This window comes from Vicia villosa, unplaced genomic scaffold (assembly GCF_029867415.1).
Source record: "Vicia villosa cultivar HV-30 ecotype Madison, WI unplaced genomic scaffold, Vvil1.0 ctg.001216F_1_1, whole genome shotgun sequence".
In the NCBI taxonomy this organism is placed as follows: Eukaryota; Viridiplantae; Streptophyta; class Magnoliopsida; order Fabales; family Fabaceae; genus Vicia; species Vicia villosa.
This window is the reverse complement of record NW_026705538.1, coordinates 459,258-472,295: the sequence shown is the minus strand read 5'-3', so window position 1 is coordinate 472,295 and position 13,038 is coordinate 459,258. Positions and strand designations below refer to the sequence as shown.

Here is a 13,038-nt window from a genome sequence, read left to right as displayed (position 1 = left end):
GCATTCCTTAAGAACAATGCAGACTGTCAATTAGGTCTTGTATCTTTGATCGAGCCAACTTCTGTTGATCATGCTCTAGAAGATCCAGACTGGATAATTGCTATGCAAGAAGAACTGAATCAGTTTACAAGGAATGATGTTTGGGATCTTGTTCCTAGACCAGATGGATTCAATATAATCGGTACAAAATGGGTCTTCAGAAACAAGCCCAGAATGAGAAGATGAGAAGTTCTTATGTATGGGTATCTTCTGAAATGAAATCTTTTTTGAAGTTCTGATTGAAATCAATTAGAAATTGTGATTCAGTTATTACTAACGTTTCATTGTCTAAGTTGATTCAGAATCTCTTTAAAAGCAAAACAGCTGTAACTGGCTATCCAGATGGTAAACACGTGTTCACTATTCCTGGACAAGCGTGCGTGCAGTTGAGGGGACGTCTACTTAGGTAACTGTGCAAATCACGTCTTTTGTCATTATTATCTCTCCTCACGTCACGTAACATTAAATGCTTTTCATCATTTACTCTCTTTCAGTTTTCTTTTTATATTCTTCAAACGTTTCTTTTCCCTCTTATATTTCTCTCACTTTGCATTAAGTTTCTTTTTCGTTCTCTCTCTTTACATTCATATCATAAACCCTAGCAGTTTCCAATACCTGCAACTTCATCATGAATCCATCGTCAAGCTCCGGGAATCAAGATAATGATCGGAAACAAAAGAGAAAGGCAACTGCTGAACCAGAAACCACATCAAAAAGAGTAAGGATCACCTCTTCCTCCTCATTCATCCTCTCGGAACCACCTTCTTCACCATCTGATATCTCCTCTCCTTCAACCCATCCATCAGATATTTCTTCATCTCTCTCACACCCTTTTCCCACCAGAACACCTAATCCCTATAGTGTTGTTCTTCCCGACTCCAGGTTCACTGTCAACCCTCCAACCCCTACCACTCAATCATATTTGGAGCTTTTACATTCTGATGTAAATGGCTGGTTGGAGATTCTGGGTGCTGCTCACCTTAACCATCTGGATGAGTATGCTACAAGCAACCTTTGGGATACCTTTCGTCAGGATTTTCTGGTTAGGGCTACAGACACTCAGAGAAGGATCATGTCTGAAGCTCCTGGTATTCGTGGTCTTCGGTTGGAAGTTGGTGAAAGCAGCTATCACCATCTCATCAGGAACAGAAGTGTTCTTGAGAAGAAGATACCTGCAGATGACTTGGAAGAAGAAAATCTCTGCAGAGACATCGTGGTGTGGAAACCATGGTTTCCTGTGCTGACTGGAGATTTTCAGTGGTTGTTTAACTGGTTCAGAATGAACCCGTCTGAAAAAGCACCTCACATGGTCTTTCCAGTAGTGGTTTATCCTGCTGAAGTTGCTGGTCCTACTCCTCCAACAAATCTTGCAGCTATTCTTCAAGCGTTGGAAGATGGAACTTCTGAGCTGCCTGAACCAGAATATGCTAAGGCTAATTCTGAGTCAGACTCAGATAAGGAAATGGAAGATGCACAAGCTGGAGATCTCCCAGAAGATCACCCTGCTGAGATTGCTGTCCCTTTTGGCAGAAATTCAGGTGCCTCTTCTTCTGGTGAAACCTCAGCTCTGATGGAGACCTTGGAAGCCCTTCATCAGAATCAAGCTATGCTGGCTTCTCGTTTGGACGCGCAAGAAGTAGCCAATGCTGAGTTTCGCTCCTTCATGGCAAGGCAAGCTACAAGCACTGACGGGATTCATGATGTTCTGGCGCGGATTTTGCGTAGGCTAGGATCTTAGTCCTTTGGTCTTTGTAGTTTTCTTTCCTTGTTGCATCTGTTTTCCTGCATTCCTCTTTTGTAATCTTTCTTGTTGATTATCAATGAAAAGTTTCTCTGTTTTTATTCCAGTGATTTTATTTGTCGTTTTATTCATCTGAATCTTTTGATATATTCTTTTTGATGTTATGACAAAAAGGGGGAGAAGATAAATGATAAATGATTTGATTAATCTATCAGTTGCTGGGTAAAGCTCCCACACATTTTCTAACAAGAACTGCAAGTTCTATATGGTTTAAGTGTTTTGCAGGTATAAAGAAGTGAAAAGAATCTTCAAAGCAAACAAAGAAGCAAAACCATAAGAAGTGTTATTCTGTAAAAAGAATAAGCTCATGGAAACTGAAGCAAGCTGAGTGCTGTCAAGCTTCAGAAATCAGAAGCAAGAAAGAAGAATGAATCAGAAGCACTGATAATAGAATTTGATCCATATTTGTCTATTTGCTCTGACAAAATTCTATTTGCTCTGATAACATTATTTTAGCCTATATGGCTCTGATACATATCATGTGTTCTAATATACATTTTATGTTCTGACTCGTTCATGCTGACTTTTGTCGTTTAGTTTTTGTTCTGTAACATTTCAGGATGTAGAGATGCTCTGATGATGCTCTGGTACATTCAACAATGTTCTGATACAAATCTAGCATGAAGTGATGTTGGTAGAAATTCAAAGCTCTGAAGCTATCCGAGGGAAGCAGAAATCAGAAGCTGTGAATGATCTAAAGATCCAGAAAACTCAAGTTCTGAAGCTGTCCTAAATGGAAGCAGAAATCAGAAGCTGTGAATGTTCTGAAGATCAAAGAAATTCAAGTTCTGAAGCTGTCCTAAATGGAAGCAGAAATCAGAAGCTGTGAATGTTCTGAAGATCAAAGAAATTCAAGTTCTGAAGCTGTCCTAGATGGAAGCAGGAATCAGAAGCTGTGAGTGTTCTAGGGATCTAAAGAAATTCTAGTTCTGAAGCTGTCCAATGGAAGCAGAAGTCAGAAGCTATGAATTCTCTAAAGACAAAAGCTTATGTGATCGTCTCTACCGAAATAATCAGGGAAGTCTTTTATTAAAGTTCTTCGAGTATTTATTTCAGGGGGAGATTATTTATCTCAGGGGGAGATTGTTAATCTCAGGGGGAGACATATTCATATGCTCATGCTATAGCTGTGTAATTTGTCTTTTGCCGTCTGCTCTTTCTGATCGCAAATTCATATCATTTATATATGTTTTTGTCATCATCAAAAAGGGGGAGATTGTTAGAACAAGATTTGTTCTGATCAATTATCTTAGTTTTGATGATAACAATAATATGAATTTTGCTTAAGATAATATGGTACTCTAATCCAATGCAATTTCCTTTTCAGGAAATATATAAAGAGTACGCATAATTCAGCGCTCAGAAGCTTTGTCTCAAAGGGTTCAGCATGCAACATCAGAACATGGTCTGGCAAGACATCAGAAGATGGTCGAAGCAGAATCAGAACATGGGTCTATGGAAGCATCAGAAGAACATGAGATCAGAAGCACTGAAGTTCTGATGGTATCACGCTCAGAAGCACTTCAAGGTCAGAAGATCAGAAGATGCTTTGCACCAAGCTGTTTGACTCTGATGATATTCAAACGTTGTATTCACAAACATCAGATCAGAAGGAAGTACAAGTGGCAAGCTACGCTGACTGACAAAAGGAACGTTAAAAGCTATTAAAGGCTACGTCAGTAGACACAGCGTGAACAAGGCTCGAGGTAGTTGACAAAAGCGTATAACATTAAATGCGATGCTGTACGGAACACGCAAAGCATTAAATGCACTCAACGGTCATCTTCTCCAACGCCTATAAATATGAAGTTCTGATGAGAAGCAAGGTTAACAATTCTGAACGATTCTGCACAAAAACAACTCATATTAACTTGCTGAAACTCTGTTCGATTCAAAGCTCAGAATCTTCATCTTCATCAAAGCTCACTACATTGCTGTTGTAATACATTAGTGAGATTAAGCTTAAACGTTAAGAGAAATATCACAGTTTGTGATTATAGCTTTTAAGAAGCAATTGTAATACTCTTAGAATTGATTACATTAAGTTGTAAGGAACTAGAGTGATCGTGTGGATCAGTATACTCTAGGAAGTCTTAGAGGTTATCTAAGCAGGTTGTAACTAGAGTGATCGTGTGGATCAGTATACTCTAGAAAGTCTTAGAGGGTATCTAAGCAGTTGTTCCTGGAGTGATCAGTGTGTGATCAGAAGACTCTGGAAGACTTAGTTGCTGACTAAGTGGAGAACCATTGTAATCCGTGCGATTAGTGGATTAAATCCTCAGTTGAGGTAAATCATCTCTGCGGGGGTGGACTGGAGTAGTTTAGTTAACAACGAACCAGGATAAAAATAACTGTGCAATTTATTTTTATCTGTCAAGTTTTTAAAGCTACACTTATTCAAACCCCCCCTTTCTAAGTGTTTTTCTATCCTTCAGTTGTAACACCCCATATTTCCTATAAACTAATTATTTGGGATTAATTAAATAATCGGATTAATTGAGAAATTATGAATGAAGTAAGTGGGCTTGATGTTGTGTTTAGTAATGAGGGGGGTGCTAAGTGTGCGGCCCTACTGAAGTTAATTCCTATTTTTTATAAGGGAAATTGGGAGATAAAGAAATAGAATAGTCAGAAGAGGAGTTTGCAAAACACGTATAAACCAGAGAAGAAGAAGAAGAAGAAGAAGAAGAAGAAGAAGAAGAAGAAGAAGAAGAAGAAGAAGAAGAAGAAGAAGAAGAAGAGGAAGAAGAAGGAGAGGACTGTCAAGAAACTTAGAATCAAGGTGTCATACCTCAAAATTTTCCCAACATATTTATTTATATTTCAGTCCATCTGACTTTCAAAAGCTCAAAGATACACAAGAAGGCGGCATGCAGTCTCTCTCCTAAACAATAACCTCTAAATTAGGAATTCTGATTTAATCAAGGAATTTGAACTTCTGATACCTCAAGTGGATTCCATGGTCTCTCATATGATTCAAAGTACCCTCATGCCAAGTTTCAAGCCTCGATTCAAAAGATTGCTCACTCAAAGGCCCAAACACTCAACAGTCGACTCATTTGACCTAGAAGTCAACTATGGTCAAACCACAGTCAAAACTTCTGATTTTTGGTCAACATCCTAATTATGAAGTATCATTCATCATTTGATCAAGTATTGATCATGATTCATCAAGGAAAGCTCAGAAATCAACAAAACCTGAAGTTTCTAAATTAGGGTTTTATAGGAGAAAGTCAACTGAACTTTGACCAGCCATAACTTTCACATGGAACATCAGAAATTTCTCATCCAAAGCTCATTTTGAAGGAAATTGAATTCTCTACAATTTTGTCTCTCACATGCCAAGTCTAAAAATGCTTCATTTGAGAGATATGAGCCAAACTATTACAGGTCCTTCTAGGAGCTCGCAAAAAGGTTGTTTTCTTCCAGGAGCCATATCATCACGATAAAATCTCCAAATGGAAAATATACTCCAAAGTGGCCTTTAAAGGACATCTTGGGCTTTCTAAAAAGTCCTATATCATCTTCATATGATAAATATTGAAGGATTTATGACTTTCTAAAGTTGGGTAAATTACAAGGAATGCATAGAAGTCATTATGAACAAACTTGATTCTTTTGACTATTGGGCTTAGGTTCTTGGACTCCAAGCATGTTCATGATCCATTATAAGGCCCATGACACCATTGTTTTATTTTTATTATTATTATTTTTTATTTTGAGTTTATTCACTTAAATTCTAAAATAAAATAAATATATGATATAAAACATAAAAGATATGGTATTGGCTTATTCTTTGGTCAAATCTTGGATGAAAATTGGAGCTGAACTTAAGGAAATTCGCAGGGAATAATGGAAGCAATATATGTTTCAAAAATGGAAAGATTTGCACTAATTCCAAATCAAATATTCTCACATGCCAATGATTGATTGGTTCCAATTCTTTTAACCCTAAAATCCTCATATATATATATATATATATATATATATATATATATATATATATATATATATATATATATATATATATATATATATATACTTAAACATGCAGCCAGTAGGGGGACGAAAATAGGTGAGGAAACTAGGGCTTCCAAGTGCAAAAATTCTCAAAAGAAAAGTGCAATTCGTGTTCATCTTTTCAGCCACCTTCAAGTCTAAAAAACCATTCCAATCGATTCCTGAGGTAATTTAGGGTGAGAATGCACCATTACATAGGCCCCATGCTATTTATATTACGTGTTTCCATGCCTCATATTCATTCACATTTTTGAAATTTATAGCCCATGATTTATCGTGTTTAAAATTAATCTAACAGTATATTTGAGTTCAGGGTGAAGTTTAGAGGCAATTGAAACCATTTGCAGAGAGTTTAGATGCATATCCATGGAATTGCCATGGTTAGGGCTTGAAGGAGATAATCTTCGGATCTCCTCTTTCACGACGTTTTAAGCCAAAAGAACGCCGCCATTGAATTCGCGGCATGCGGTTTTGGTGATCTGGGCACCGTGTGTGTTCTTTTAACATGTTGTTTGAGTTTCTTGCTTTTTCAGAAAATAGCTACAAGCAATGGTATGTAAAAAGCCATGGTAGAGCAGAAGCAATTTCGTGGCTAATTGTTTTGATGAAGATGATGAATAGCGACTTATCCTTGGACTGCGAACGTGCCTAACCACAATTGGCCAGCCAACAATTCAATATACTCTCTCCTCTCGTCATTGGTTACAGCGCATGACAGTGGGCCCTGCTGACCTGTGTTCTTTGAATTTTCCAATTACAATGTGTTTTGACATTTATTGATGTGGATGGATCTAATAACCAACAAAGCGCATTGGCTCATGTGGTTAGCGAGGGAGAGATGGGACCTTGTAAATGCAGGTTCGAAACTCGTTCACGTCAATTAATTTTTTAACAATTGTTTGGGTGTATTTGTTTCCAGATCCAGCGCAGGGGCCACACACGTGATCATGGTAGACCTTCAAGGCATGACCATCAGATCTTCGGCAAATGCAAATCCAAAAGCCTAGAAGCACGCGTCCACCATAGACCTTCGCAGACTCAACACACCTGATCCAAGCTAAGTTTCTCTAAAAAAATTTATTTTATTTTTCAATTACATAATCATCTTTTATTCTTTTTATTATTATTATTATCATTCTTTTGTTATTTATTTTACTATAAATCATTTATATAAATAATAGTTTTATAATTATCTACTTTTGAATCCAAAACTCGATTTTCTTTACAATCCTTTAATTTTAATTTTTATTTATACGCTTAATTAATTAAAATATTAGATTTAACCTTATAATTATCATATTCTATTATGGCTCATCTACCCATCTTATCAAACTTTTGATTCCATTAACCTTTTAGGGTTTGTTCAATCCCATTTATTTGTTTTGTGAAATAGGGTTTATACCCATAGTTAACGAATCTTAAATGCACTAACGCTTCTCTTCTTCATGTCAATTCTTTTTAGGGTTAATCAGAAATCCTCCGCCTACGCGCCCCACCAATCGGAAGCTAAGTTTTTTTTAATTCTTTGCTTATTTAAATATTATTTTAATTCTAATTTTTCCCTTTTGCCCAAAATAGGGTTTACTTCATCTGTTAATGAATCTCTCCTACACTCACTCCTATTATTGTCCATTTAATTCTCAGATGATCAGAGTCAATCGAAGATTCGAAGAAGATCAAGGCATTCAAGAATTTTATGCTAATTATTGTGCCCTATTATTTTCTGTCTTTTAATTTCCCCCATCCCCGCAGGTGTTTATTGTAATAGCGTAGGATTTTTATTCTCCTGCCTTTAATTTCTGCAATTTTAAACTGCGTGGTTAGTAATCTTAGGGAGTGCAAGCCTTGAACAACATTAGGATAACTAATTACAAGATAAATAATCGAACTTAATCACGTGATTGTCGCACCCACACACCTTTAGGGTAATTCCTCTGGTTGCCTTGTTGCCTTATTTTTGTTGCCTTAATTTTGTTGCCTAAAAATAGTCAAGTCCCTCGATTCCGAGGATACCTAAAGCAATGTTGCCTTCAAAGTTATTGAAACTCCCCCGAGATTGCCTTATAAAGAGTGATTGTCCCTATTGCTAAGGTATCCTCGCATGATGCCTAAAAGATAAAATGACTATTATATCTTTCCCTTAGACTACCTGCCCTCTTCATGGCATGGGACAGTCTTATGGCGAACGATTATTCTCGATGACCCGATATATCCAATTGAAAGACTTCCTGCCCTCTCATGGTATGGATAGATCCTTTCGCCCGAAAAGCTAAAAGAACGATTTTTCAAACTTAGGGTAGCTGCTACTAATTGCTTGCTCTAAAATTCAAATTACTTTTCACACCTCTTTTTCAAAATCAAATTCAAAAAGACTACGCTTATTTACAAGCTAAAGTTCTTCTTCAAAGTTTTTACTTTTGACACCTCCTTTTCAAACATTTCAAAACAAACAAGTGAGCTAAGCAATTAAGAGTCCATGGATAACCATGGATGCAAAGGGTGCCTTACACCTTCCCTTTGTATAAATTACCCCCCGAACTCAAAATCTTTCAAAAGGTCTTTCCTGTTCTTTTAGCCTTTCCAATTGGATAAAATAAAAGTCGGTGGCGACTCTTGCTCACCGCAACATTGTTGCTTATTTCTTTAAAAGTCAGTTCACCGTATTACACAAGGTAACGGGGGACTCTTCCTATTAGTATCTCTTATGTGTTTTATATGTGATAGGATTGATTAAGATATTGTTTTCTTCAATTGGATATGTGAGGGTTTGAGATTGTTAGGTTTAGGAGTTTATGGTTAGGGTAATTGAAAGTAGGATTTTATGTGGTATTGAGGTCGAATGATGACTCAAATTGTGGTAATACGTGCCAAATCGATTTTTAGATCGAGTTTTGAGTGAGGGAGGATGGATGTCACAGGTTTGTTACAGAGGTGAAACTCTGCATAATCGCACGTCCACTAAGCGGCCTCAGGCTCGCTAAGCGGATGCTGTTCGTTTTCCAAAAACTAATTGAGCCCGCTAAGCGGAGGTCCCAAAGTAGTTAGCTACTGTCTTTGACTGCTTGAAGCAGGATTATTGGAAAATTGATTCCATAAGCGCGCTGGAGGGTCGCTAAGCGGACCATGCTGTGCAGAAATTTTCTGAACTTTGAAACAGCGTATCTTTTGATCCGTGTATCTTTTTTTGGTGCCGTTTTGGGCGTTGCAAAGCTAAGTAAATGTTTTCTATGATGATTGGGTGAGATGGACAGTGGCCCAAATTTATTTTTTTAAACCTGATTTAATTGCTTTGGTAAAATGAAACATTGTGCATATATATATGATTTTGTGAGTATGGCAATGTATTGGTGTAGTGATGGATGAATTGTGGTTATTTCCATGTTTATTGTGTCAAATGTGTAAATGATAGAATGATTGTTGAAGCATGCATGTGCATACTTGTTGGTGATGATAATGGTGAGACGATGTGGTGCATTGGATCGATGATGTTATAAGTATGTTATATGTGTGCATTCATTCATAAATCATTTTGGTGATGGATCCCGGTGATGTTTGGATCAATGGTGGGCATAATTCCCATTGTGTGGAATTTGTGCCGGTAAGACGGTATCTCGGCGACGTTTATATCAGTCAGATAGGTTAATCCCATGATGTATGGTACCACATACATAGAGTCAGTACATACATATGCATATTGATATAACATGATTGAATGGCTTTCAGTGTTATATTTGGTGATATATTTGTTGGTGTGGATGTTGAACGATTGTATGCAAATCTGAATATATTGCAATTGGGTGGATGATATGCCTATGATGTTTTGTTGCTTATGAATACATAATATTTATTAATTGTGAATGAGACTCACCCTTACATGTTGATAGTTTTCAGATTGAGGAGTAGCGGCTTATTGCTTTGGTGAGGATAGCTCGTAGAGTCTATCCATTTATTTTGGGTCGTGTTGGTCATGCCCTGGTCTTGTAACACTGGGAATGATAGTTATAGAGTTTAATAATTATAATCTATTTAATTGGTTTTTGGATTATGTTCCATTGGTTTATTTTGGTGATGTTACACTATTCCGCTGTGATAAACATGAGATTGTTATTTGATGAATCGTTCCTAATAAAGCATCACAGATGAATTATATTTGATTTTATTTTTTTTCTTAATTGTGGCACCCTTGTTTTCATGTTTTACTCTGAGTATTTTAATAATTGTCGCAGGGTTTAGAAGGGTGTTACATCTGTGGAAGGCATTTTCAGGGACCATTTAGCAAACCTTTTTGGTTGTTATGCAAAAAACCTTGGTAACAATTTTGCTTTGAATACAAAATTCATTGGAGTCATGAGAGCATTTGAATTAGCAGTTGAGAGGATTTGGAGATTCCTATTGTAACACCCTTCTAACCCACATAGAATATTCGCAATATAATGCGAATTAACATCAAATAAAATAACCAACAAGGGTGTCACGTCGTCATAAAAACTTCACAAACAATAGTCTTGCTTCGTAACATGGGTTCTCAAAATTTATTTAATACTATATCTTATTCATCAACATAAAGCAAAACATATTATCTCGCAGCAGAATCCATAATCTAAAACATCTTTAAAATAAACTTCATAATGTCATACCCCAAAATTTGCCAAACTATCATTCATCTTCATATGGCTCTTTAGCCCTAATTCATCTACATACCTTTCTACCAGTCAGTCATGTTCATTAATAAAAATCATTCTTCTGCATCCACATGTGACCTTTTTTTGGAGGTTAGAGCATGGTTATGGTTGGCTTCACCTGGTGATTGGGGTTTTCTTGTGGATTAACGTGTTCATTCAAGTTTGATGTCTTTGGAATTAGGCCCGTGGATTAGGTTTTTGTGTTTCATTGATGGACCAAGTCACCATTTCGAATGTTACTTGAAGAATAAGAAGAAAGAATGCAGGGCATTGGATTTTGACTTAATTCTTATTCAAGTTTGAATCATATTTCGATGGAAGGAGAATTTGGAATTTATTCACAGCTACTTTTTACTTTTTAGTCAACAAAGTGATCCATGGAGGTTTGGTCTTGTATTGACCATGTCCTATTTGAATTCTTTCACCATGTTACTCCATGGTCCTTTTGGCGACTATTATTTGAAAGGATGTCATCCAAAGTAAATGCCAATCAATTATCACTTTGATTGAAAAATGTGAAGATTACTTGAAGAATAGGTTAGAAGTCTATATTCTTGAAAAATTAAAGCTATATTTCAACATCAAGAATCCATTACAAGTTACTTAAATACATGGCAAAAAATTTATGTTTCTACCAAGGTCAAATAGACTTATAACAACATTCCTAGTCTAACTTGCAAGCAATCCACTTCATCTTGCATAGTAATTTTCAAGTTATCTCCATGAGCTAAGTAACTCCAACTTGCACCCTTGCCAACTTGCAACCTGTCAATTACAAAAGAGAAACATATAAAGCAATTAGTAATATTTGTGCAGCATCAAAACAGGCCCATCAACATTGAGTCAAGACAGAAAAACCAATACAAATGCAACAGTGCACAAAAAGACAAAAATCAGAAAAACTTGCACAAAAATGGAAGGACAAAAGAGGGCATAGTACAACTGCACCAAAAACCTTTCCCATTATTCCACTACACTGCTGTGGAATTCAAAAAAAACCTCTCCACTCCTCACTCTGCAACAATTCAGACCTCTGCTGCATCATAAACCGAACCTCGGTCCAAACCTGAAATGATATCCAACCCTAGAAAACTCCCCAAGCCTTTTCACTATAAAACTTCTTATTCTTCACTCAACAGGGGGGGCACTAACAAAGATGCGTCAGCAGCCACCAAAACCTAACAAAAAAACTCTCTTGAAACTTCCTCTTTGCTCAAAACCGCTGCCTAAACTCTATCTCATTCTCTCAAAAACTCAGACACCATAACCTTCACCCTCATTCCTCAAACAACCACCTTCACTCAAAACTTCTGTCAAACTTCCATTCAACCTTCTTCAAAAACCTTCCACAAATCCAAACCAATATCACCTCCAAGTTGCTGCAGAACTCACAACCTTTCATCAACAACATCAACTCGCCAACTTAGAAACTACAGTCCTCAACTCTCACCATACAAAATCCTTCATCGTTCCAAAACTAACAGCCATAACACTCCATCAACTATCAAACCACCTCATGTTTCACTCATTTCTTCAGCTTATCCTTAACCCTACTGAAACCGCATCAAAAACCCCTCAAAATGCAATATGATTGGCTCATAAACTCACAACAAAACTCTCGTTCAAACACAACAATAACAAACAAATCAAGCAGCAGATTGCAGAGAACCACATAAGCAAATAAGACGAAGGTGAAGAGCAAGTGGAGTAGACGCAAAGAAATAAGAGGATCATACATGGTTCAAATCGAGATCGTACACGAGGTAGTCTTCACCAAGTTCTTTCTTTTCTGGCATTTATCGTTGTTTTCTCATGTAATCTGATGTAATTATCTCATGAATCATAATGGATTAGGGATTGATTGGGATTAGGGTTTATTGTTCTTGAGCTGATTTTGCTGCGTTTATGTGTTTGGCTTTTGAGAGTGAGGTTTGTTTCCATGTTTTAGCGTGAACGGAGAAAGAAATGAGGGATTTAGGGTTTCCTCTATTTGGTATGAACCGGTTCAGAGACTAGGTCTCACTTTGCGCAAATCGGACCGGTCCAAGCTGGGCTTGGTCTTCTCTTTTTTTGTTTTATTATTTTTTGGCAAAATACCTTTTTTTGTCCCTTATGTTAACGTCAGGGTTCATTTTGGTCCCTTAACTTCAAAAAGTGTCATATTGGTACCTTAACTCTTTAAAAGGTGTCATTTTAGTCCTTTTTGTCACATTAGCGACGGAAAAACTCAAAAATCGGTCGCTAAATCAGTCGCTAATATGACAAAAAGGACTCAAATGACACCTTTTGAAGAGTTAAGGAATCAATATGATACTTTTTAAAATTAAGGGACCAAAATGAACCTCGAGGTTAACATAAGGGACCAAAAATGTTATTTTGCCCTATTTTTTTTATGGGCTCATCACACTCTTGCAAAGGGTCATACACCCCCTTTAGGCCCATTTGATTTTATCATTACTAGCCCAACAACATTTGATTTCTTTTCTTTTTAATTAA

General features: G+C 36.8%; 1 long non-coding RNA gene across 1 annotated transcript; it reads right to left on the bottom strand.

Moving 5' to 3' along the window:
- Positions 1 to 11,093: 11,093 nt before the first annotated feature.
- Positions 11,094 to 12,557, bottom strand: LOC131634043 (uncharacterized). The gene is made up of 2 exons (XR_009293465.1): positions 12,279 to 12,557; positions 11,094 to 11,307 (listed from the first exon to the last, which is right to left on the bottom strand). It is a non-coding gene; the product is annotated as an uncharacterized LOC131634043 (long non-coding RNA).
- Positions 12,558 to 13,038: the final 481 nt, after the last annotated feature.